Source organism: Enhydra lutris, unplaced genomic scaffold (assembly GCF_002288905.1).
Source record: "Enhydra lutris kenyoni isolate GAN:26980312 unplaced genomic scaffold, ASM228890v2 scaffoldscaffold13, whole genome shotgun sequence".
Lineage (NCBI taxonomy): Eukaryota > Metazoa > Chordata > Mammalia > Carnivora > Mustelidae > Enhydra > Enhydra lutris.
In genome coordinates, this window is record NW_019154097.1 from 18,114,483 (window position 1) to 18,141,563 (window position 27,081).

General features: G+C 41.7%; 1 protein-coding gene across 4 annotated transcripts in view; it reads right to left on the minus strand.

Moving 5' to 3' along the window:
• Positions 1–27,081, minus strand: part of LOC111145805 (lysophosphatidic acid receptor 1) — a 204,408-nt gene that overhangs the window by 114,763 nt on the left and 62,564 nt on the right. Inside the window, exon 1 of one of the 4 annotated variants that reach the window (XM_022501037.1) lies at positions 20,922–21,058. The exons of 1 other annotated variant lie outside the window; for it this stretch is intronic. The gene's annotated coding sequence lies outside the window, so the exon portion shown is untranslated. Of the gene's footprint in view, positions 1–19,897; positions 20,009–20,288; positions 20,329–20,921; positions 21,059–27,081 lie in introns of those variants that run through there. 2 more of the 4 variants (XM_022501039.1, XM_022501038.1) reach the window with 2 other exon arrangements.

Consider the following 27,081-nt stretch of genomic DNA (forward strand, 5'->3'; position numbering starts at 1 on the left):
GAAAATATTTTGTGAGAAATAACATTCACAGGCAAGATCTTGAAAGGTACTGAGCCCACTGTTCCATAAGGAATGTGGAAGGCCTATGCTGGGACAGAGCCACACCAGCAAAGAGCTACCTGCCTGAATTATCTTGCCTTGACTCCCATAGAACTGCTTTTCTGAGATAAGCTTTGGCATTATGCCCTTGACCCATACTGAGCAACATTATTTTTTTAACGCCACTGTTATATTCATTATAAAGACTGTGTTTGGAGACACTGTTAATTATACTAACATATCTAATGTTTCGAGAACCATAGATAAAACCTTCTCTCCTCCCAGGGCCAAGAAGTGTTGGGTCCTCTCTTTAGTCCTGATGCTCACAGGTTGTCCGGATCATAGAGGTGATCGTGTTCCCTCTTCGTGTCAACTACTAGGAAGAAGAGTGAAATGTCAAGTCCTTTCCTAATACATGGGTAGGACCCCTCAGGGGGACCCTCTGTCTTGGTCTTTGCTTAAATTCACACTCTCTTTTTCTCTCTGCATTTCCTTCCTGTGCATATTAAACTTCTTTTTCTTCAGGAGGGAAATGCACAAATAACCAACACAGTATTTTCAGTTAGCTCCCACCTCTACAGTTTGTCAGTATTTTAAAGACAAGGCCTCCCTTCTCACTCATTTTGTAGCTCTAGAGTCTAATAAGCAATCATTTATTGCCAAATTGAATTACACCGCATGATTACTTCCAGTTATGGCTGAAATGGTAAACTACCTCCTTCTTAAGGAAGGTCATTTAATTTCCTCAGAAGAATAAAAAGTGGCCTCTGTCCTTAATACCAATGGCATCTAGAAGGCATTATGGAGACAACCTCCAGGGAAACACAGTAAACAAGTACAGGTATAAACACTACATAATTTTTAGTTATTTGCTATCCATTTTTAGAATATTTGTTCCATTTGTTAGTAGTTAACCAGTTCTTCTGTAGAAGCCTACTAACCAGGAATATTCCACAATCAGTTAATACAGTGAATGCAGTTAAAACCAAAATATGTTATGGCATATTAAAATCTGTGTATTCAAAGGGTAAAGGACCAAGAGATACCTCAAGAAAATGTTCTCTGTTAGAATATCTAACTGTGGGGGAGTGAAAATATTACCACAAAGGGAAGAAGTATATCCACTAGTGAGGGCAGATCAGTTCCACTCAGTGTCATCCAGGACTGATTATTATTAAAGCTTGAGGCTCTGATCATTTTCCAAGTTCCGCAAATCCACATTTATACAAATTTCGATCTTTAAATTTTTCTGAAATTTAGCTGGCAGTACTGTGAAGTGCTATCATTGTTTCGAAAAGCAATTTAATAATTTCTCCTCACTAGTCATAAAAATCATCCCTACTTTTTGAGTAAGACCTAACTAGGAATCTGCTCTAAAGAAATTAGCCAAGGGTTACCTGGGTGGTGTAGTTGGTTAAGCCTCCGACTCTTGGTTTAAATGCTCTGGTCTGATCTCAGGGTCTTGGGCTCAAGCTCTTCGTGGGGCTCCACACTCAGCATGGAGTCCACTTCTCTCCCTCCTTTCCTCTGCTCCCCTCCCCTGTGTGCATGTGTGATCTCGCCTTAAAAAAATAAGTCTTAAAAAAAAATCATCTGAAATGCAGAAAAAGCCATGTATACAAGGGTGTTCACTGAAGTGAGAGGTAGAGGTACTGCTGGAATTAAGGTCACCTCTAATTAGGATATATTATTAAGACAAAGGACAGGATAGTCATTGTACCCAATAAGATACTGACCCTATAAAACGTATCAAGAAATTAGAAGGAAATATCTCATAAAAACTTGACAATTGCTATCTCCAGATGATAACTGTAACTTCTTTTTACCTTCTTTATATTGAGAAATGAGAAAATGAGAAATGAGAAAACTAAATGTCCAAAAACAGGACAATGGTCAAATGGTCAAATGAACAACAGTTTAACAACTTAATCCAAATGGATTACTATCAGGCTATTAAAAAATATAATGATTCAGTCCATATGGCCACATCTAACAGTAAACAGAAAATGGTCAGTAAAGGCACAAAAACAGACATATAGATCAACAGAATAAAAGAGCCAACATATGCTTATATGGTCAATGAATCTACAACAAAGGAGGCAAGAATGTACAATGGAGAAAGACAGTCTCTTCAACAAATGGTATTGGGAAAACTGGACAGCTACATGCAAAAAATGAAATGGACCACCTTCTTATAGCATACATAAAATAAACTCAAAATAAAGACCTAAATGTGAGACCTGAAACCATAAATTTCCTAGAAAGAAACATGGGCAGTAATCTCTTCCAAATCAGTCATAGAAACAGTTTTCTAGCTATGTCTCCTGAGGCAAGGGAGACAAGCAAAATTAAACTATCAGACTTAATCAAAATAAAAAAGCTTCTGCACAGAAAATGAAACAATCAACAAAACAAAAAGACAATCTACTGACTGGGAGAAGATATTTACAAATGACATATCTGATAAAGGATTAGTATCCAAACTATAAAGAACTTCTACAACTCAAACCCCCAAAACCAAGTAATCCAATTTAAAAGTAGGCAGAAGATATGAATAGACATTTTCCCAAAGAATAAAGATGGTCAACAGACACATGAGAAGATGCTCAACATCACTCATCATGAGAGAAATGCAAATCAAAAGTATAATGAAATATTACCTCATACCTGTTTGGATGGCTAAAATTGAGAACACAAGAAATAACAGTGTTGGCAAGGCTCTGGAGAAAAAGGAATCCTCATGCACTATTGGTGGGAATGCAAATTGGTGGAAAACCGTATGAAGTTCCTCAAAAAATTAAAAACAGAACTACCCTATGATTCAGTAACTCTACTGCGCATTTCCTCAAAGAAAACAAAAACACAAATTCAAAGATAGATGCATTCTATGTTCATTGCAGCGTAATTTACAATAGCCGCAATATGGAAGCAACCCAAGTGTCCATACCTAGATGAATGAATAAAGATATGGTGTACACACAAACACCACACACACACACACACACACACACACAGTATCACTCAGCCATAAAAAGAATGCAATCTTGCCATTTGTAACATGTATCGATCTAGAGGGCATAATGCTAAGTGAAATAAGTCAGATGGTCACATGATTTCACTCATATGTGGAATTTAAAAAACAAACAAACAAAAAAAGAGACCAAAAACGAAACAAAACAAAAACCCAGACTCGTAATTATAGAGAACTGATGGTCACCAGAGGGGAGGTAGGTGGGGGGATGGGTGAATAGGTGAACCAGATTAAGAGTACACTTACTGTGATGAGCACTGACTCATGCAGAGAATTGTTCAATCATTGTATTGTATACCCGAAACTAATATAACACTGTATATTATACTTGAATTAAAAAAAAATTAACTTTTTAAAAAAAGAAATGGTCAGTAGAAACAAAAACACATTTGTTAACTCTAGGTAGAAGTAGGCCATAAAATAGACCACAGTGGAAATAGGCCATAAAATTAACATGATTAAATGAAAAATATACTACATTAGGGAACTGCAAACATGAGTGGGTTTGTTTATTTAAATATTGCCATAATGCAGTGGTTTCATAATGTCTGGTTTCAGAAAATTTTTAAGCATTTTAAGGAATATTCTAATCAGTGTTTTTATATAAAAACTTTTTAAAAGGAGTTGAACAGTTTTGTGAATACTTTAAGATATGTTTACTGAAAAATTTTTACTAGCTGAGTTATTCCACCATCAAAATAGGACGAAAAAGGAAAGGACCCAGGTAAGTAAATGATTAGGTCAGTACATTCTCCCTGTATTAGTATTAGCCCCAAATAGTCCACTAACCTCTGCTGTAACAGCAATGGACACACTTAAAACTTTTTTCCCAAAATTAATGGAATGCTAAGTATATTTTTTACAGTAACTATTATAGTTATATATAACTATATATAACTAAAATATAAATATAATATATTTAGACATGAAACCTGAGCTGATTCTTGCTCCTAGAGAAGTTGTTCAACAAGGTCCCTAATTCCTGGAGCAGATACAAATTTGTGATTTGTGGTCTTCTACTTTGAGGTGGCCAAATGCTTGAAGAGTTGCCAAGATTCCATTTCCCAAGGTCACGGTGACAAAGCAGCTCTGCTTGAGGGTTGACATTCCCTTGAACAAGCAGAGACGTTCAAGTGATGCTCCTAATTCTGAAGATAAAATTCCTCCAGGGAGCTTTAGATTTCTGTCTACACAACTTCAATCCTTGAGCTATCCAGAATGCCTTTCCTTAGAACACTAGGCAGTGCATGAGAACACCCTGTGCCTCTTCCTGGCTTTGTCTGCCTTGAACTTAACTCCACGACTCCAAACCCTTCTGATTCACTTATTTCTAGTACTAGCCTTAAGCAGTACCTGTGCCTATTACCTGCCTGGATTTATGCCCAACCTGTATCCCAAACACCACCTACATGACCTGCCCCTGCCTTGTCCCAGATCAGGAGCCCTGAGGTCCTGGCTGGGTTTCCACATAGTTTCAGCTTAAAGAGAAGATAATTCAACAACAAATAAAGGAATATGAGCAGATGAATCAGCACCAAAACCCATTAATTAAAATACCCACAGCTACCCAAACTTCTTGAATAAATATTATGAATGAGGAATTAGATAAAGCTCAAACAGAAAAAGCATGTGTCTTGTCTTTTTTTTCAAGTACTTTTTACTCAAAAATAAGAACAAGTGAAATAAAGCACTCCTAAGTAAAATAATGACTTAAAACTTTGAAATTACAAAAAACTCCACTTTAATCAACTGATTTAATATGCGTGTAAGAAAAATAGAGTCATCAAGTACTTTTCTTCTGTTCCACTAAGACCCATTCTTTATCAAATATTCTTTAATTAAACTTGGAATAGTCATTAAATAGTCATTAAAACTGAATTAGTCTTCTACATGATTCCTTAGCCCTTTAAATCTCTTTGAAATAACCTCACTCACTGTTCAATGGGTTTTTATAAAATGTGGATTTTTATATATTCATATATTTTTTTATTATTTTTATATTTTATATTTATTTATATTTCTATATATTTACATTATATTTATATATTTTATATATTATATATTTTTATATATGTTATATATTATATATATCATTTTTATATATTCAATGGGATTTTCTAAAATGTGGGTTATATATAACTTAGATACTGCACTTTCCCCCAAAGCAACTACTCAGAAAATAAACTGAAGGAAGATAATGATTTTTCACCTTCATAGACTCTCAAAGGTTAGAAAAAGAAAAATTTAACTTCAGGTATGCACGAAGCGCAAACCGGGATGGTAAAGACGTAAGGATCTGCTCAGGAACGTCCTAATCCTTGCCCACCCGTCCATGTGGCCGAGAGAAGCACCAGCTGTGTCATCCTATGAGCCTGGCCTTACAATACAGGTAAGGACGGAAGCACCCGGAGTTCTCCTGCATTTAGCTGGAACCTGTCAGGCTAAATTCGCTTGATGGCACGGGGTCATCAGGTCTTTGAACATTAAACAGCCAGAGCAAAGTCGAAAATAAAAAGTACAGAGTCACAGGCTATGACAAGAATGATTAGTGCAAACCGATCCCAAGTCCTGTAGACAATGTTACATTAGTTTCACGTGTACGACACAGTGATTCAACTCCTCTCTAGGCTCTGCTCTGCTCACAAGGGTAGCTACCATCTGGCACTACACAACGCCATTCCAGTATCGCTGACTATACTCCCTATGCTGGACCTTTTATTCCCATGACTTACTCATTCCTTCACTGGAAGCCCTTATCTCCCACTGCCCCCCACCCCGACCCCCACCCACCACTTCACTCACTTTGCCCATCCCCCAACCTCCTTCTCTCTGGCCACCACCAGTTTGTTCTCTGAATTTATAGGGCCAATTCTGCTTTTTTTCCATTTGTTTTTTAGATTCTGCTTCTGCGTGAAATCAAGGTGCCTGTCTTTCTCAGTCTGACCAAGGCCTCTGTTTTAAGACAAGGACGTAAAGGCCTGAAAGTGTGGGTACAATCAAAGGCCCCAAGGACAGTGGTGACAAAACTGCCACTTGACTCCTGATCTCACATCTCTTTTAGTTTCAAACTTATTAATTTCTTTAAAATATTAAAACAAAAACAAAAACAAAAACCTCTTCACACAGATTTAGAAAAGGTGAGGGGAGAACCCTAAAAATCCTACTATGGAGAAAAAAAAATCTTCACAGCAATAATTCCTAATTCCATTCTTGGAAACAAACAAAAAAAGCCACTGAGAAGTTATGAAACACTCACCCAGTTGTGTGGTCCTCACGTACCAAAACTTAATTTCAGTGTTTAACTTTCTTCCAGATTATGCATACCTACTAAATTGGTAATAACACTATATAAGTATTTTTTAATCCAACCAAAACTACACCTATGTATCCAGGCAGGGCTTTATAGAGTTCCTAATGCAGAGCAAGCCTTCAATAAACACCAGCTGTTTTTAGCAATACACAAAATTGCTACAACATATACTTACACCTACCTCCCCAAAAGAGCCTTTCTATTCCTACCTGAATTTTGTTCAGTGGGGGAAGAAAAGTCACAAATAGGAAGGCCCACTAAGTATCACAAAAAATTGCCAACTCATCAGACCAAAAGGCCCTCCTTCCATCCGTCATTCACTTCTAGTACTCTATTTCGCTTCTATCACTCAATTCTTCCATGACTCTATAGTCCCATGTGCACACAACCCACCACAGCCCTGCAGAGTTAACCCCTTCTCACTCTGCAGATCTAATCAAATGTCACTTCCCCAGGGAAATCCTGATTCACCCCAAAGTCAGATAAGATTCCCCATTTAATCCCTTTTGAAACTCCCTGTTCTTTTTCCCTTCTAATACTCACCATATTTTGTAAGCATATATCTGAGTGACCAGCCCCCCTCCCACTAGACTCCATGCTTCATGCCTCCAGTGATAATGACTGCTTTATGCACCACTTCATTCCCAGCTACCAGCATAGGAACTGGAATTGTACATAATAAAGACATGTTGAATAGCAAATGGTCCTAATTCCACATAGAACAGCAAAAGACCAGATCATGGTTTTCAAAATTTCTGAGTTACGACCAGCACTTTTTTTTTTTTTTAAGATTTTATTTATTTATTTGACAGAGAGATCACAAGCAGGCAGAGAGGCAGGCAGAGAGAGGAGGAAGCAGGCTCCCTGCTGAGCAGAGAGCCCGATGCGGGGCTCGATCCTAGGACTCTGAGACCATGACCTGAGCCGAAGGCAGCGGCTTAACCCACTGAGCCACCCAGGCGCCCCATGACCAGCACTTTTTAATGAAAATGAACAGGCCATAATAGAAAATATAGAAACAAAAAGTGTTACAGTTTTTAGTTTATAGTTAAGCTGCATAAAACTTGTTTTATTCAGGGGCACCTGGGTGGCTCAGCAGGTTAAAGCCTCTGCCTTCAGCTCAGGTCATGATCCCAGGGTCCTGGGATCAAGCCCCACATCGGGCTCTTTGGTCAGCGGGGAGCCTGCTTCCTCCTCTCTCTCTGCCTGCCTCTCTGCCTACTTGTGATCTCTGTCAAATAAATAAATAAAATCTTTAAAAAAAAAAAAAACTTGTTTTATTCACATATATAACCATTGCTAACCTTGGGACATGGTAAAAAAAAAAAAAAAGCTGAAAGCCACTAAACCAGATATCCCAATACAACTCCTCCCAATTCCCATTAAAATGCTCAAGAAGGTGCACAAAATGCCAAAAATCAGCAACAGTACTAAAACAAGAAGGGGAAGCCAAAAATCAAGCCATTATTTCCACTATACTCTTTGAAGATGGATATGCAGCACATTCTTAGACCACATAAATCTGAAAGACACACAATGCATCTTTTGAACTTCAACAGGACAGATGCTCTGATAAATATAGGAAAAATCTTTAGTCTAACTCAGGAATGCAGAAGAATGCAATATTTATCCATTGGCCGGATAAATCTGAGGACATTCCCCAACTACACAGGAGACACCTTTCCAGCCAGCTAAAGCAAGGGGCCTAATGGTCCCAAGAGCTAACGAGGGTCAAAACAGGCAGATACAAAATACAGCAGCAGACTTTATTACAGAATAGAAGACAAAAATCTGAAGTCTATTCTTACACTTTAGGAGGTAAAACATATATAAATTTACATATAAATGTATAATGGAAATTGGAAAGGGGAAAGAAGGCAAGAATAATTAAGGCATACTAAATTCTTTGTTGTGCAGGGAAGTGGGATCAACGTAATTTAGTTCTTTGACTTTGAGAACCAGAGAAACCAAGGTTTAGGGATGTATTTGGAAAAGGGAGGCAATCAGTTGTAAAATTGGAAACTAGACTTGGCCACTTCAGATACTATAGATGTACTGAACCAACAATGCACAGAATGAGAAAATAAAAGCAGAAAGCATAATAATAGATTGAACCACACAAAACCTGCCATTTTCGTAGGTCAGGAGCAACCAACTATCAAGTTCACACGACAACCCATCAACAATGAAAATAGTAAAAGCGAACACATTCAGTGTGCCAAACATTTTTAAACTATTAATGCAGGATTTGTGTGTGTGTTTGTGTGTTGTTTCTTTACAAATAGAAATGTGTAGGCTTAAAGACATTATGTAATTTATGTAAGCCCAAATGACTAAATATTGGTGAGGAAAGGCAAGCTACTACTTCGTACTCAAGCCATGGTATCTTTCATAACAAAGGGGAAAAAAGTTAAGGGTAAGAGTTAGGTTCAAACATGTTGGTTGTAACAATAAACGTAAAAACCATACAATTCCTTTAAGAGGTATGTTAAAACAAAATCCAACTAAATGTTCATAGGCAAAAATATATTAAATAAAATGACACTGAAAGTTTAAAATCAGAAAGGATGAGTGAAGTCTTTTCAGACAAAGACAAAAAGCAGATTGGTAACATATTAATATAAAATAATCCTCTGTGTATTTGGAAAAAAGTAGTAGTCCCAAATGCACAGAGGATTATTTTTTATTAATAAACACTTCATAAAGGCCCAATAGGAATCTTTATTTAATATTATGCTAACACACAGAAAGTGCTATAAAGAAATAGACAAAAGCCCATTTGCAGAGACTAAAGGCCCATTATCATGCTATGACAACTCCAGTACAGAACCAGGGCATAGAAAATATGAATATTATAATGGCTGAATTAATAAACCTATCTGTACTTGTCACATAGAGAAAATACTGCATTTTCCAAGCATCACAAAACCCTCAGCTGACCAGAAAGAGAAACTGTACAAAACTCATTTAGTTACATGATAAAAGACGTTTATGCCAAAGTTTACATGTATACAATAAAGCAATAATTGGCCACGTCATATTGAGCCACCAGTAGCATTCCTGATGAAGTCAGGTATTAGCAAGAATGTTTACTGCGCCTGTATTGTTTTACATTTTCACAGCGTTTTTCTGAGCACAAAACAAAATTTAAGCTAGGTCCATTAAAAATATTGCTACTTTCAGACTGAAAAATTCCTCCTCCCTCAATGACAGGCAAAATTAGCAAAAATGCTGCTGATAATGCAAAATTACTGCAAATGAAGTACTATATGTCAAAAAAGCCAAAGCTGATCAATCCCCCCACCCTTATACAATTTCATCATTTTAAAACAAATGACCTAATTTCAACTCAGGAAGTGAGACTCGGACTTTTTGCTTATTTTCCTAATTTTTTCCAATCAAATCACCCCCTTCCGTTTTTTCTATCAAGGTCTCTTCTCCTCTTCACATCTTCACCTCCCAGTTTCACTTAACTCATCTTCCCAGCCTCAGTATAAACACCACTTTCTCCAAGAAACTCTTCCCACCCTCCCAAAGCTGGTCTCCCTGCTATACTCTTCCAGGACACCCTTCTTTTCTCAGTCATTCCAATCACCCCGGGGGTTACTTGTTCAAGGCTGCCTCCTTCCCTAGACTGTAAATCCCAAGCACTCAAGACCGTACGTTATGGACTATTATAACATGCTCAGTATATTAATTTTGAATTTAAAAAATGTCCGTTCAAAAGACTTTCTTCAGAAAGTCGGAGTTCTACTATGTGCCAGGTACTGTACTAAGCATTGGGAACAGAGCAGTAAGAACGAAAAATTTTTAAAAACTACTTTCCCTCACTTAAGAAGTCAAAAGACAATACAGTGGAGGAAAAAAAAAAAATATCAGGCATGTCGATAAATGGGAAAGGTCATACAATTTGAAATGAAGTCATTAGGGCAGGCTGCACTAAGAAGGTGGTATTTGAGTGGAGACCTGAAAATGGAAAGAGAGCAAGCATACAGATACCAGGGAACAGAGAACTGCCGGCAGAAGCCACAGTCCACCGTGTAGTTAAGCTCGCCCACAGAGACGACTGAGAAGAAGGCTGGGGCTCTGGGAACACCAGCACCTGAAGATGGCCGAGAAGCCAAGCAAGCAGAGATGGGAAATAATGAAACATGTTACATATTAAACATTGTGACTACCAGGTTGTCACTGGAAATTAAGCATGATTTTAATGGCATGTGTACTTAGGATACAACACAGGATGCTACCGACTCTTCGGGAAGATCAAATATTCGAAAAACTGCAAGAAATGATCCCAAAAAGGAAGGAGGAAGTTATTCTTGAGGGACAGCACTATGGCTGAGTCTCTTGTACTTTCCAGATTCTAAAAGCAGCACGTACTGTTTTTACTATTAAATGGAAAGGAGTGTAATTTTAAAGATTTATTTATTTATTTATTTGACAGACAGAGATCACAAGCAGGCAGAGAGACAGGCGGGGGCGGGGGGGGCGGAGAAGCAGGCTCCCCGCCAAGCAGAGAGCCTGATGTGGGGCTCGATCCTAGGACCCTGGAATCACGACCCGAGCCGAAAGCAGAGGTTGTAACCCATGTAGCCACCCAGGCGCCTCAGGAGTATTATTTTAAAGAATCATAATGGCCCAGACAGAAAAACGACTAAGAACAGATTTGTCCTTATCCTAGCTCACATGCAGGAAACCATGCCAATATAATGACACAAAATGGAAATACACCGTTAATTAGAAAAGTTTTTTTTTTTTCTTGACCAAGTAAATAGCAAAGTTGTACTGTATCCTATTTTAACCTTAATCAGCCAATGGAAGCTTACATGTACTAAACCAGATTTTATAAATCCCCACGACAAACCTGTTGGGGTCTCCACATCTGGTCTTTTGGCTAGGGGGAGTTTCCAGAGTTTCGCTGAGTTTCTCAGCTTGTCTTCTAAAGCAATGACTGTAATAGCACTTTCACTGCTGTGAGTCCCGCGGTAAATTAAAACTATATTTTGCAATTCCTCTCAGCACCCAAACTATCACTGGTGTTCTGACTAGTCTCAGAGTTGTCTTTTCCTTTGCCAAAATGAATTGTTTTGGGAGCTTTCCTGCACCCAAAGGGACATCGAGCTGGGACTTCTTCCTCTGTCTGATCCCAGGACTGCCTCATCAAGAGAAGCCGCCGTGAGCGCCCAGGGAATGTGTGATATAGCCTGTAAGACTATTTCAATCACCTGCTAGAAAGAAAAACAGCCTGAAGAATCAAAATACATCTTGTCCTTGTTAAAACACCAAGTATGAAAAAAAAAAAAAAAAAACACCAAGTATGGGGCGCCTGAGTGGCTCAGTGGGTTAAGCCTCTGCCTTCAGCTCAGGTCATGATCCCAGGGTCCTAGGATCAAGCCCAGCATCGGGCACCCTGCTCAGCAGGGAGCCTGTTTCTCCCTCTGCCTGCTGCTCTGCCTACTTCTGGTCTCTCTTGCTCTGTCAAATAAACAAAAATATTTTTTTTAAAAAACCACCAAGAATATTGAGGGTGAGGGTCCTTTCACAATATATGCGTGCATCCAATCATCACATTGTACACTTTAAATATCTTAACATTTTCTGTCAATTATACCTCCATAAAGCTGGGGGAGGGCATTTTGTATATTGAAAAAAACATGAGTATATATACCACTCTTCTCACTCTAAAAGTGCTCTTCAGCTTATCCCATAAATTTCACTGGCATTTACTCTGACATATAACAATTTCTCCCCAATACTGCCAAGCTCTGACTTAGCTAAGCTTCAAACTCACATTCCAGCTACCAGCTGAAAATCTTTGCCTAAAACCAACATGCCTCACTGGAAGAATTCTTATACTGTCACGTCCCCTCTGCTAACGGCTTCGACAAGCCTTTTTTTTTTTTTTTTTTGGCCCCCATGACTTTGCCCCCTTCTGTGGGCACTGCAAGACTGACGCAAAGCAAACCATCATTCTGCCACAAACCCTAACCAGTCACTCACACGCAGTCCCTGGGCCTTCTACGCTTCCATGTGGAATGAGCTGCTCAGCCAGCCTGTGCACAGAGGCCAGAATTCTGCTGCAAATCCTTCCTCTCCTCCAAGGCAGAGTTGTTCTCTCTATCCTCAGACGCTCAGATAGCACTTGGTTTAAACCTCAGCTTCAAGTATTCATCACTGTCCGCCTGATCTTGGGCATTTGTTTTCATGGTTCTCCATCTTTATGAGCTACTTGAGAGAAGGGACCATACTTCCTGGGTGTATTTTTTTTATTATTATTATTATTATTATTATCATTTTTTACTTGAGTGTCCTGAGCCAAGCATGAGGACTTAACCATGGAAGTGCTCCAGGACCAGGATTTCGGCCGCACAAAGCTGAAATGACAAGGTCTCAGAGAAAGTGACAAGGGAACCAGATTCTGTTGAATTTGGAAGCCAGTTATCCTGCCCTAGCCTTTGAACTTTTAGGTCTCTGTGTGGACACCAAGGACAGCAAGCAGTTCTGTATGGAACTACAATAGAATACTGAATACAGAATGAATGCCTCGTTTTCTTGACGGGACAATAACCCCTCTTCCAGCAAATCACAGCCCAAGATGGAGAAGTAGTTCCTTCACAAAAGGAATTCTGTCTCAGCCGGGAGTCTCCCTTAGCAAGAGCCCACCACCCTCGCCATCTGATTACTGACTTCGAAGAGGGTCCTCGCTTAATACCGGCACCATGAAACCTGCCGCGGATAAGGAGCTCCACCTGTCTTCTCTGGGGGCATGCTCGCTGGGCCTACCACAAACGTCTTGTTTTCCTCCTAACAAAAGGTTCACAGATGCCAGAGTCGTGCTCCCCAAGGCCCCTCCTCCCCTCACCGGACACCCAGATGAAGCAGAGTCTTGTGAGAATAACATTCTTTGCAATGCTATTTGTTGTCTCGGTGGTCATGCAGCTGGAAATAGTTTTCTTGCTCCCTGTTCCTAAGAGCCAGACCTCCGTCTCTGATAGAAGCCTCACGGAGTGACACTGGACTGTGCCGGCTCAGGAAAGCCTCACATGCTCCTGGGACTTCAAGCATCTGAGCCCTGGCAACAGCCTTCATGACAAACATAGGAAGGGGCGAGCGTGTTTACCCAGACACACAGACACTTGGGTATCTATAAACAGACCTGCACACACACACACACATAGATAGAAATATCTACACACACGACAAGTTTGTAGATCTGTACGAGCAGAAGCACAAGTGTGGAAGGCCATGCGACCAACTGTTGACAAAGAAGGTACATCGCGTGCTTAAGGTTAAAGGGGCTGAGGGAGATTATTGTGTTTACTTTAGACATATCTATACTGCTTGGATCATTACAAAATCCACATCTTTTTATAAATGGATGCAGCTACCTTCTTTTGCTTAGAACATTTTCTGCTGTGTTCACTCCCTCTGGGATCGAAACCAGTGAAATGCATTAACAGCAAAGTTCGGAGATAGTGTGGCCTCAAAAGAACTCTGACTCTCCAGTGAACACTAGATTTGGATTATTCTAGTAAAGCATAAACTGAAAATAGAAACTTAAACACACATTGGGTCAAAATTGATATCTAAAATGAGAGCGCCTGGGTGGCTCATTCTGTTAAGCCTCTGCCTTGGCTCAGGTCACAGTCTCAGGGTCCTGGGATCCAGCCCCGTGTCAGGCTCCCTGCTCAACGTGGAAGTCTGCTTCTCCCTCTGCCCCCCATCTTGCTCATGCTTGAGCTCCTTCTCTCTCTCAAATGAATAAAATCTTTAAAACAATAAAACAAAAATATCCAAAATGAGATGGAAGCAAGTCAAGGTTACGGGTAAGACACAGCTGCATCTGGCTCTACAATGGACACAAACAGGTAAATCTCAGCAAAACATTTCAAGTTTCTAAGTTGACAATGAGAATACCAGGCTCTGTGTCCTCCTGTTTACGAGGGAAAGGCTAACTTACCTGGAGCCACCGCGACTCAAATGGAAGAATAATTCCACAATCATGCTCCATATTTGAAGCATTTCAAAAGAACTTCCATTAAAACAGTATGACAGAATGAGAACTCCCTGAAAAGGAACCTTACACATCTTGTTTTCTTCTGTGTCCCAGTATATGTCAGGTGTGCAACCAATATCCACTGACTATGGAACAAATAAATGAACAAATGAAAGATTAAGGAACAAGTAAATGAAAACTAGAATTAGCAAGCAGATAATGTCAGGTCTTATTCCCATTTTACAGTTGTAAAAAGAGAGAAACATTGACTTAGTGCAATAATAGCAAATCTATTTGCTACAAATACAAAGCCTTTTGATTCCCTCTATCTTGATCCCTTTTTTCTCTTTTAGGTTCCTTGATTTCTCTCCTAGGGTCCTTCAAAATCCTGATCTTTCAGCAGCCTTCACTGACCCTGACCACCACCACCACCACGCCCTTGAAGGTCAGGTGTCCCTGCCTGGTGCTCCCATACTGCCTGGCACTCATCTCCCTCCTCACACGTGCTGCACTGAATCACTTGTTACACGGAATCTGTTAACATGTCCGTACCTCCTGGAGGACTCCCAGCACCGACCACCTAGCACAATGCTTATTACACAGCAGGCAGTCACTTCAGTGCTGCTAGAGTTAAGGGGAACTGGTCTCCTCTGCCCCTGAATTATTTCTCCTTCCAAAGAGCCAGGAATATCCTTCCGTTAGGGCAGAATTTCAGGATGAAGGCAGTTTACAGGCTGGTCAAGGAGAACCACTTAGACAAGAAAACCAAGGATGACAGATTTACATGAAATCAAATCTAGTCCATTGTTTTGATATTTAAGGAACTGGATAAAGGGAAACTTGCTACAAAGAAGTGGTTCACAGGAGCACCCTCGTGAGCATAGGCACCTATGATGGCTGTAATGAACAAAATTCCCTTCATCGGTTTCAACCTGGGAAATCCCACCCCCAGAGAGACCCACGACCAGGTGTTATGGGTCAAACTTTCTTTTTCTCTTTTAGAGAAACAGGCTGGTTTTGAAATTCTTTTCCCTTATCTCCATATTAAATACAACAAACACAGCCTGCTCTAGCTCATTCAGGCTTATACATGTTTGTTTTAGCACTAAAGTTAAGAGTCTGCCCTGTCATTCTAGCACTTTTTCAAAAACGGTACTACAAAAATAAAAAAAAAAAATTATAACCTAGATCCATGCACACAGTACAACAGTCCTCTTTCATTTCTGAAAGAAATTTGTATTTTACATGAACGTCAAGGTTCATGTTTCTATAGCAGCAATCGGGTGACAGGAGCTAACATCAAAGTGGTAGGACAATCTTCTTTGCCCCATCTCCGTAAGTCAGTAACAACAATGCTACGGTGAAATCATACTAACCTGCAGGAAAAAAATGTCAGGGCATTTAAATAAAATCACAATCACCACCATCCTCTCTTACTTCCCTCCCTAGAAACTGAAGAAACAAAGTATCCTTCTAAGAAACAGTATACAACCCTGGGCTCCTTCAAGTTAACTAATTAAACAGGCCAAAGCCTGGTTCCCTTGTAAAAGATAAAACTGGTGGGAGGATCCTTCATTCAGATTGTTTCCAGAAGATAGTAAAAAACAGCTGACATAATCTCCTTTTATTAAGGCTCTTGGGTACCCCAGCATCTCCAGACTCAAGGCATTAGAAGACTTAGCCAGACTAGCTCCACCTGTGACATACAGCCGAAAAGCCACCCACTCCTACCTGTGACATGGAGGCACTGTGGGAGGAGAAGAAACAGACCGGCCCAAAAGAGATTCTTCCTATCTGAGAGGTTATGAACTAGACACCGTAGCTCTGGAGATTTAGGGAGGAAAAAAAAAAAAAAAAAAACAGGAGGGGAAAAAAAATGATTGGAAAGGAGATTCTTTTTTTTTCTTAAAGATTTTATTTATTTATTTGAGAGAGAGAATGAGAGAGAGAGAGACCGTGAGAAGGGAGAGGTCAGAGGGAGAAGCAGACTCCCAGCCGAGCAGGGAGCCCCATGTGGGACTTGATCCAGGGACTCCAGGATCATGACCTGAGCAGAAGGCATTTGCTTAACCAACTGAGCCACCCAGGCGCCCCTGGAAAGGAGATTCTTAAAGAAGTATTCATCTATACCCTGAAGCTACTTCTATTGGAATTACGTTTAAAGGATTTTCAGGGTTGGATCTAGCCCTCACTGCAGTCCCCAAAGTATTGCTCTCTCCCACCTCCTCCCTGGATCCTTTCCTCCTCCCCTTTACAAGGCCATTAGCCCCATTTCAAAACTAATAATAATTCTTTCTCTTCTGCACGACAAATATCCAACCGCTGTGGTTAAACACTATGTATAAGATAAACAGGGTCAAGAATGCTGGTTGCCATCAGAGTCATGTTTAAATTAGCATTAACTAGCAGGCCCTTTCCTAAACAAAACAAAATGCTTTCTTGGTCAGCTCTGGGCCTGGAGAGTGATTTTAACTCACATGCTCAAAAGACCTTGCAAGCATCATTAATTTCTGCTCAATGAAATTTCTCGAAAGACCACTATCGGTTTGGGAGGACTATGGAGGAAGAAACTACGTATCATTTATTCTATCATTTTTATATAATCTGGATGAGCTGGCAGCAGTGCCTGAAAATTCACTAGCCATGAGTTACAATGAAAAGTAAAGGAATCAAAGCTCAGTCCTTTCACACATTTCATCTCTCACAACGCTCCAGTAGGCGTCACCATTGTCTTTTGGCATTTTGGGGGTTAATGCCTAGTCCTTCCCAACCCCACACAGCACAACTTCTTAAAATAACGTCCAAGGTCCCCCCTAATTTACCGCCTGGTCCCTTTCCAGCCTTCAATACCCCAGACTCCAACTATATCTTCGTTCTCCACCATTCATCTTTTAAGAGATGCATCCATTTAAGGATCCTTCAAGGCCCTTCTGTGAAGTCTTCCCCAGAGTCAGAAGTTCATTTTCCATTCCAGAGCATGCCAAGGGTTCTTGGGTTCTACAGCTGCCACCTAGTTATGCAAACCAGTTACTATGTTAGCTGCATGTTTCCCCTCTGCGCTGCCGCTCCTTCTAAAGCCTCCTTTTTAGCATCTTTGTGTCTCTCTCTGTAGGAGGAATTCAGTAACTGCTTATTCTATTACAATCTTCTCCTTTTTTCCCAACCTTCTAAGGCATCCATAATAGTTCCCCACGTGATATTTTACGTAATAACACAAAAGGGATGGAGGGAGGGGGCAGGATATGTAAAAACAAGAAACCAAATAGTATGATGCTGAGTTAACAAGGCCAGAGCAAACTTTGAGACTTTAAACCAAGAGCTTATGTTCCCAGTTTTATTACATCACACTTCACTTTTAAAATAAATCATGTTCCTCAAGTGTGTATGCATATGGGTACAAAAAAAAGAACCCCTAAAAAAAAGACCAGCCACACATTAAGCACAGACATTAAAATCTTGACCTTAAACTAAATTTTAACTGTTATTTGTTGAACACTTGGAGCTTCCCACTGAAAATGATACAGTGTATTCTGCCCAGAGTGCAACTTTCCTTACTAAGCATTTGAAGTAAGATTCTTGGCCCTAAAAATCACAAACTTAAAGACTGAATGTCATTATGTAGCAAAAAAACTTAGCAAGTGAGAGCTTCACTTTCTTTGAATTTCCCAGTCTAACAGAGCATATTCAGTAAGGCCTTGAAAAATCTATGGTATAATTTTTTTAAATGAAATTTCTGTTTGGTAAATATTAGCTTCAAACAAAAATAGAAGTTTCCAAACACAAGTTGTTGAAAGAGCTGCCCTTCCCATCTCTGTATTTTTCCCCATCTTTCACAAGGATACTGAGATCCTCCGAGTGAGTGTCCACGGCACTGGGCAGCTGCGAGCCTGAGACAGTGGGGCAAATGGGAAGCTGGTCAGCTCCCACAACAGAGAATACCCTCACATCACATCACTTTTAAGGCGGAACCAAGTTCACTCACTGTAAGAGAATAATGGAAGACTGAGGGGGTGTGGGGGAGTATTACTGATGCTGTTGTGGAGGAGGAAAGAAAAAAGAGGAAAAAACCCCCCTAGGTCAAGGTTCTACCCCTACCCACCCCTCCAGGCATCTCTTACAGCCGGGTTTTTTTTTTTTTTTCTACCTTTCATCCTGTTGCCCTCTCACTTCCCTTCTGGAATAACCCATTCACACTTTACTCTCTTCGTATTGTTCCAGCAAAGGATAACCAGCCGCCAGGTTCTAATTACTTGGGGGAGCTGGAAAGAACAGCGAAGATCATTAAATCCATCCATTTTCCAGTTGAGTACCAGGAGGTGAAGGAAAAGCTGACCTGACTGGCTGAGGTGGCACCACTAGGGGACGTGGTGAGCATACAGGCTCAGATTAGGACAACCCACTCTTCCCGCCTGGCCCTGCCTTCAGCCGTTCCCCTTCCCCCTACACACTACCTCTTTCCCTAGTTATTCAGCTTCTTTATCCTCAAATTAAACAGCGTGAAGTAAAACACAGACTTAACACACTTAACAGTGCTAATCGTTATTCACAGTTTTGCATTCGAGGCAAATTTGCTCACTCCTACCAGATTTAGAGAACGGAGGACAGAAACAACTAGATGGTACAGTGTGTGTGAGAGAGAAACAGAATGCAATTTAGCTCAGTCCAAACCACCAGAACGTCAGTATACACCCTTTTCCTTCAGGCCTACTCTTCTATTTGACAAGGGAATCGCTTCTTAGAATTTAAAAGGTTTCCCAGTGCAGTCTCCCTTTAACCAGAATCGCAGGCTTTAAATCACAGACCTCTGGCTTCACAGTTATGCTTACGCTGGGCAAACAACACTTATGCAAATAAGTGAAAAACACGGACTGTTAGAGCCTGAAGGAATAGAAGATTTTATCCTAGTAACGGCAGTTACAAGTTTCCGATATTCAGGTTTGCAAATGTGCACCTATGCCAATGGGAATCGGTGCAACTTTAACAAGGGAGCACTCTCTGAAAACCCACATTTACGAAAAATCCAGAGATTTCAACAAACAAGAAAAGAAAGAGAAGTGGCGACAGAGAGCAACAGTCTCGGGCCCCAGACTGAAGGCAGCAACAAGTCCTGCATGCCGTCATGCCTCACACACCAAAGGCCAAATGGCAGCAAAGAAAAAAAACAAGAATAAAATTTAAATCCATTCATAACAAACTAGTCCTACACAAACCAAACGAGCCTGTCGGTTTCAAAACCACCAACTCTAAGCCAGGTCCCTCCCTTGCCTTCAATTTCCCAGTTACTTGCTGAGCGTGTTTGTTAGGCGGCTGCACAGAAACTAAGTTGAAAGTCCGCAGCTGGAGAGAGACTAAGGAGTCGCCCGAGAGAAGCAAGTGGTGCGGGAGCTCCGCGCTGCGGGGCGCAGGGTATCCCGGCGATCCACGTCCACCCCGACCCGGCTTTGGGGCAATTTCGAGCCCTCCACCCCCTGCAAGCCTTCTCGCGCTCCCACCCAGACCCAGGTAACCCGAGGCCACCTACGTGTCACTTGGGCGGGTCCGGGACGCAAACGCAGCACCAAGCGCGGGCCCCGGGGCGCACGGACCTGGCCGGTGGGGGGGCACGAAAGGGCCGGCGGCCCGGGCGGCTGCGCAACTTCCCTCCCGGGGCTCGGTCAACTGGTTGGCGGCGGAGGCCAGGAGAGCCTCGCCTCCCGCAGGCCAGCTCGCAAGCGCGCACGCCCACCCACAGCCGACCCAGGCGAGCGCGCGCGCGCGCGCACACACTTCCACTCGCTCGCACACTCGCACGCACAGCCACAAAGCCTGTCTGCCCCGGGACAGTGCGAGCCGGGCGCGCCGGGCGGCGCCGCAGGCGACGCGGCGGCCACTGGCTCCGTGCCCTGTTCCCCGCCCCGCGCCCGCCCCTTTACCTGCGCCCGCCGCTGGCCCACGGGCTGGCCCCCCGCGGCGCGCTCGCTCCCCGCCGCCCGCACCCGGCCCTCCGCCCGCCCCCTCGGCGGTCGCCCGGAACGGGGCCGCCCCCTGCGCACACCCCCCGGGGGAAGCCCGGGAGGGCTCCGCGACGCCGGCGCCCAGGCCGCCCAAGATCCGGGCAGCGCTCCGCCACGGACGGAGCAGTCGCACCCGGAGGAGCGCCAGCCGCCGCTGGGGCCGCCTGTTCGCGCTTTGGCGCGCGGGCCGGGGCGGCGGGGGAGGGGGCGCCGAGGGAGAGCCGGGGCCGCGGCGGGGACGCCAGCCTCCTTTCTTCTCCGCCTTCTTTCTTTTCTGCCGGCTCCACGTAGCACCAGTCAGCAACTCCCGTACCCCCGACTCCCTCCGCCTGGCCCGCTCAGTCACCTGGCGTGACACCCCCGGATCCCCGACCCTCGGCGCGCCCCCTCCCCCATCATGGCGACCTCCGGGCACCCGCCGCTGGGCGGGAGCGGAGGGGAGCCGAAGCCTCCCGTTACGGTCTCACCCCCGCCCCCTCCGCAGCCCCCCGTGACCCAAGGTCGGGGAGACCCGCGGCCGCCGGCTCGGATGCTCGCCCCTCCCGCGCTCACCTCAGCGCCCGCCAGCTTGCTGGGCTGGGGGGGCTCCCTCGCACCGCGCGTTTTCATTTTGTCGCTCTCCTCTTCCCCCTCGAAAAGCTCTGGAAAACATCGCGGGCCCGCAAAACCCCTGAAGTCTGGGCCTCTCTCGTAGTTCAGCTTCTCAACTTTGCAGAAGACACGAAGTTTCTCCCGACACAGCCTGTAACCCGAGGCTGCAAAGAGCCGAGAGTCGACTTTTCGGCTAGAAAGGTGCACGCGTTTCTGTGTCTGAGTTTTCCGCTGACTCGATCTGCAGAACACAGCAAGTGGGACTGGGCTCCCCTAGATCTCCGGAGCCGGGATTACACGCTTCTCTTCCGCTTTCCCAATCAAACTTTCAGTGCAAACTACCAGTTGCAGGCGAGTGATTAAGGGCGGGGAATGCACACCTGGAGGTGTGGGCGGGAGCGGCGCCGGACTGAGGCCTGGGGATCGAGCTCTGGAAGGTGGCAGCCACAGGGGATCGCCCTGGTCCTGTGTCAGCACCCGCTCCCTCGGGGGCTTTCCAGCCGCGCCACCTCCCACCCACCTCCCGCTTCCCACCCTTAGCTTCCCAGGATTTCCGCAGTTGGGGCACTTCTCTGCCTCTCGCTCCGCTGCCCAAGTCGCCACGCCTCAAAAGTAGCTGTTTAGGAGTAAAAGCTGAGGGCTCTCTCGCCAGAAAGGACACATAAGAGACCGGGACAGCGGTGTGGCGTGGGGTCTCGCTCCGCAGGACGGTAACTGCGTCGGAGGAAGAAACGCAGAACGGAGATGGGGGGCTGCACTGGTGGGAGTCACTCGGTAATCTCCGGCTTTCCGAAAGGAGAGGCCCCTTTAAACCGCAGTGGGCGGAGAGGGGAAGACTTCTCAGAAGGGATGGAAACTTTTCTAGATACAAGTTAAGGTATGCTTCTACTAGGACCTGACCCGCTCCTGCCCGCGACTGCTTAGAACTTGACCGTGTTGGCCTGTGGTTTTCACAAGATGCGCAGGGCTAAGACCTGTCCGCTAGTCAGTTACTACCTAAAGAGGTTTCTTTTAAAAAAATAATCTTTCAGGAGCGCCTGAGTGGCTCAGTGGGGTTAAAGTCTCTGCCTTCGTCTGAGGTCATGATCCCAGAGTCGTGGGATCGAGCCCCGCATCGGGCTCTCTGCTTAGCAGGGAGCCTGCTTCCCCCTCTCTCTCTGCCTGCCTCTCTGCCTACTTGTGATCTCTCTCTGTCAAATAAATAAATATTTTTAAAAATAAAAAATAATCTTTCAAATCCTTCTCCTTTCAAAATATGTGTGTATATACATATATGTGTATATGTGTACATATGTATACACATATATACACATGTACACACATATACACATGTATATGTATGTACATATGTATACATATATACATATGTATATGTGTGTGTGTGTTTGTGTGTGTGTGTTTATTTATTTATTTTTTAAAGAACTCTACACCCCATTTGAGGCTTGAACCTACAACCGGGAGGTGGAGACCCAGGCTATATGGACTGAGCCAGCCAAGTGCCCCTTTCTAAAAAAACCATACATTCCACTTTCTCTCCTTTCCTACCAATTTACGGTTTATTTTACAATAATCCACTTAGAATGTGAAAAATTAGAAATGGTAATACATGCACGGTGCCAATATGTTCATTACAGTATAGAAGTGCATGTACACACTCTTATTTCAAATGATGAGAGGCATTGATCTTATACTCAAAAAATATATTGGACAAATAGGACCATATCCACTATAAAGTCTAAGCATGATACAGTGTATATATTGCTAAGAAGAAAAGAATATATGCTGAAAGGGTTTTGTTTTCAACCATAGCTCTACACAATCCAGAAAATCACTTAGTTAATTTTCTTTTTTTTCCCAAAGATTTTATTTATTTATTTGACAGAGATCACAAGTAGGCAGAGAGGCAGGCAGAGAGAGAGGGGGAAGCAGGCTCCCCGCTGAGCAGAGAGCCCGATTTGGGTCTCGATCCCAGGATCCTGAGATCATGACCTGAGCCGAAGGCAGAGGCTTAACCCACTGAGCCACCCAGGCGCCCCACACTTAGCTAATTTTCATGTCTCCTGATTACACACTCCTTATTTACCGCTAGGTTTCTCAATGCCAAAACTTTACTATCTAGTGAAAAGGATATTCTACATTTTATTTAAAATAGTAAAAGTATGATATTAATTTATCAATAAGCATTATAGATTATTTAATTTAAACAAGTATTTCAATGTTTAGCCCCTCCTCATAAGTCAAAGTGTAAATGAGTTTCTTGTTTACCACTGCCCTTGAATATTTTTGAATATACTGATTCTCCCTTACCATCTTAAGGAATATTGCTGCTTGTGTTTTGATTATATATCAACTGCCTTAATATGTAACTGCCTACTCTGTTGTCCTAACATCCGATGGGGAGTTCTATCCACATAAGACATATATGTCTTTAAGAGTTCTAAGTTATTTGCTGCACAATACTTTATTTCCTCTTTCTTTGGTCTACTGTGGCCTAAAATGAAATGGAGGGCAAAATTCAAGGTCAGCCTGGACAGAGTTGTCTTTCTGACAAGTGTAGACCTGTCTGAATAAGACCGCTCTGCAACCAGCTTTAGAACAGTAACTTTCAAATCAATTGTAAGCTGTATGCCCAGTGTAAAAGGGAGTGAGAAAATGAAATCCAAAACAGAATTCAGCTCAGCACAGAGATTAATTCATCAAAACTAGTACTGTGTTCCAAATAAGCCAGTTTTCTCCTCTGTAAAATGGGATAATAATACCAGCATAGTCTATTTTACTGGATTCTGAGTTGTCTTTATCAAAGTAAGGTAATATATTTGAACAGTCTGATGTTTCAATAGAGGTGAAGGATACTGTGATAGACTTTCTTCAGTGCTTTTACCTGCTCTCTTGTCATTCAGGCCATTCTTTCTCCTGGATAGTCACCAAACGCTTTCTGCTCTAACCTTTCTCTCTTATCCTCTTGCAAAGCAGTGTTTCTCTAGATCTGTTTCTTGAAATGACTTCAGCAGAGCCGAAGACTCAAAGACAGCTGGTACTGTCAAATGTGAGAAAAAAATATTTTCAGCAAAATGAAGAGAATTTTAATGAGGAGCATTTCTCCTATTTTTTTTTACACTATTATCTCAAAGGATACTACAGACTTTGTTGGATTACTAATGTTATCTAGCTAGGGGTCCAAGAGTTAAAACTGACGAAGCATTTAGGATGGAAAAATTGGCTGTGACTGCGTTAGGCTCTATCATTTGTTCAGAAAAGGACTGCTGGTCTTGCCAGTTCTTGGCTGGCCTCCCCATGTTCCCTTTCGTCTGGCAAAAAATCTTTGAAATTTTCTACGAGAGTAATCAAAACTATCAACAGAAAGATCTGTTGGAAACTTTCCCTCTGGTCTGGTAATGTAGAGACTGGTGCAAAAAATATATTTCGGTGAAACAATACCCTGAGAGAACACAGCCTGCTGGGAAAGTTCTTTAGGTGCCTCTGGGGCATAGGTTTCTTCCTTCTTTAAATGGGGCATTTGTGCTGCTCTGGTGTTTTTCCTTTGGCCAGAAAGAAATCATTCTCCTCAGGAAACCTTTCTATTTTAAAAGGCCAGCGGCAGAGGTGGGTGAGGCAGCCCAATTTAGTTTTTTGTTGTTGTTGTTGTTGTTGTTTTGTTTTTCTAAAAATGCTCTTAAGGGTAGAAGTAGCATAGGGAGACTTAAGGAATGGGGAGGAGAAGTTGGGGTTGTGTGCACAGCAGCCATGTGGGAGGGCAATGAAATGGAAACCCTCAATGGCGTGCCTCTGTGCTCACCTGCTTCTCATCACACATTTCTGGCCGAAAAATCTAGCTCGTCTGCAGTAGATCAAGGACTAGCAATTCCTTTTCTATCATCTTCCTTAGCCAAGTGAAAAGGCTTTGATAGAAAACAAACGGAGGGAAAAGAAAAAAAAGAAAATGAAGATCAAAAAACATGTGTCACGTGTATAATTTTAGAGTTAATAAGACACCTATACATAAAGGAACCACAGAAAGGGTCATAAAACAAAAATCAAACAAAAATAGCTAAATTGCTAGTAAAATGGATAGTGGAGAAAAAAAGACTATGAATGAGATTATAATTATAGTTCAGTAGAATTTTTTAATACTAAGAATAGTATAGTCATATATTCCTTCTGAACATTAAAAACTTAGCTAAAATAAATACTTCTTAGCAAAATATAAATTTATAAAACCAATTGATTCAAAAGATTTATAACATGAATGTATCTATAACCATTAAATAAATTGAATTTGCATTTCTAAATTTACCTACAAGAAAGCTCAAGGATTTAGTGGGGAAGATTTATGAAATCTTCGTAGACGATCTCTATTCAAATGGTTTCAAAGATTATAAAAAGATGGAAAGCATCTTGATGATTTTATGAACTAATAAAATCTTGATATCAAAATCAGAAAGGAAAAAAAAAAAGGAAAAAGGAAAATTATTGGCCAAATCTCAAAAGGCATTAAAAAAATGTTATTCCTACATGCAATGTTATCAAACCCAGTTCAGCAATGGGTTTTAAAAATATACTTCAGGGTGCCTAGGTGGCTCAGTGGGTTAAGGCCTCTGCCTTCAGCTCAGGTCATGATCCCAGGGTCCTGGGATGGAGCCCCACATCAGGCTCTCTGCTCAGCAGGGAGCCTGCTTCCTCCTCTCTCTCTGCCTGCCTCTCTGGCTACTTGTGATCTCTGTCAAATAAATAAAATCTTAAAAAAAAAAAGTTCTTTAATAAAAATAAAAATATACTTCATCAGATTAATATTGTAATGTAACAATGACTTAATATTAGAAAATATAAAGTGATTTGTCATTCATTTATTTTTTTTATCTTAGCAAACTAGGAAAGGAAGGAATTTCATGAACACAATAGAGAGTTGCTACCACCAACGTAATCTAGAAACATTATTCTTAATTTTAACTCATTAAACATTTTTCTATTAAAGTCAGCAACACAAGGACAGATTTACCATTTTACCATTTCTACTCAACATTGTACTGAAGCCCCTTGCCTATAACATACACACACACAGAAATGAGAAGCTATAAAGGTCAGAAAATATGAAAATATGATTTATAGATGATGTGGTTGTCTGCTAAGAAATTCAAGCAAATCTAATAAAGTAATAGAACAAATAAGAGAGTTTAACAACATTGTTGGATAAAAGGTCAATATAAAAGAAACTACAGCCCATTAGAGATGATAAATTCTTAAAGGTTATACTCATAATAGAAACCAATCTTTATTATAACTTGAATAAAAATTCATAGAAAGGTAGCATATCTGTGGAGAAAATTATAAAGCTTTATTGAAATACAGAGAAGGGCCTAAATAAATGTAGAGATAAATCATGTTCAGAGATATGAAGACTCCATGACCACAAACCAGTCTACTCCAAATTGTAATTCAGGGTCTTTTGTAGACTTTGACAAAGTGATTCCAGAATTCATGTAGAATTCGAAGAGGCCAAGAATGACCAAGACAATTCTGAGGAAGTGTAGGGAAGAAAAACTTTCCCTTCAGACATCAAAAGCTTCGTATTGTAATAATGTGGTGTTAGTGCAGTGATTGGTAAACAACTAATGAACAAGAAAAGCAGGTTCAGAAACAGAACCACAAGGACCTGCAGGGTCTATTATGTCATTCAATAATCTAATGAAAGAGAATAGTAGGTTCAGAAACAACCATTCATATAAATGATGGATAAGTCAACACAAATTAGTAAATCAAAGATGATCTGTTTAGTTAATGATGCTGAGATAATTAGCACTCTCTTCATATATTTTTTAAGATGGGACCCCTACCTCACACTGTAAACAAAAGTAAGTTCTTAATGATTTTAAAAACAAGGCAGCACCTCCAGATTTTTAGAAGATCTTCATCATTTCAGGGTACAGAAGAATTTCTTACACAAGGTACAAAAAGCACAAACCATAAAAAGAGTCTTCTCTTCTCTTTAAAAAAAAAAAAAAAAGACTGATTCTAATATGCTGGATTCTTGTGAGTTCTGGTAGTTGATATGATGTCTGCTTCAAGCCCTGCAATGATTATTCTAAGGGATATGAATAGCACTGTGTCACCCTAGGAAAAAGTG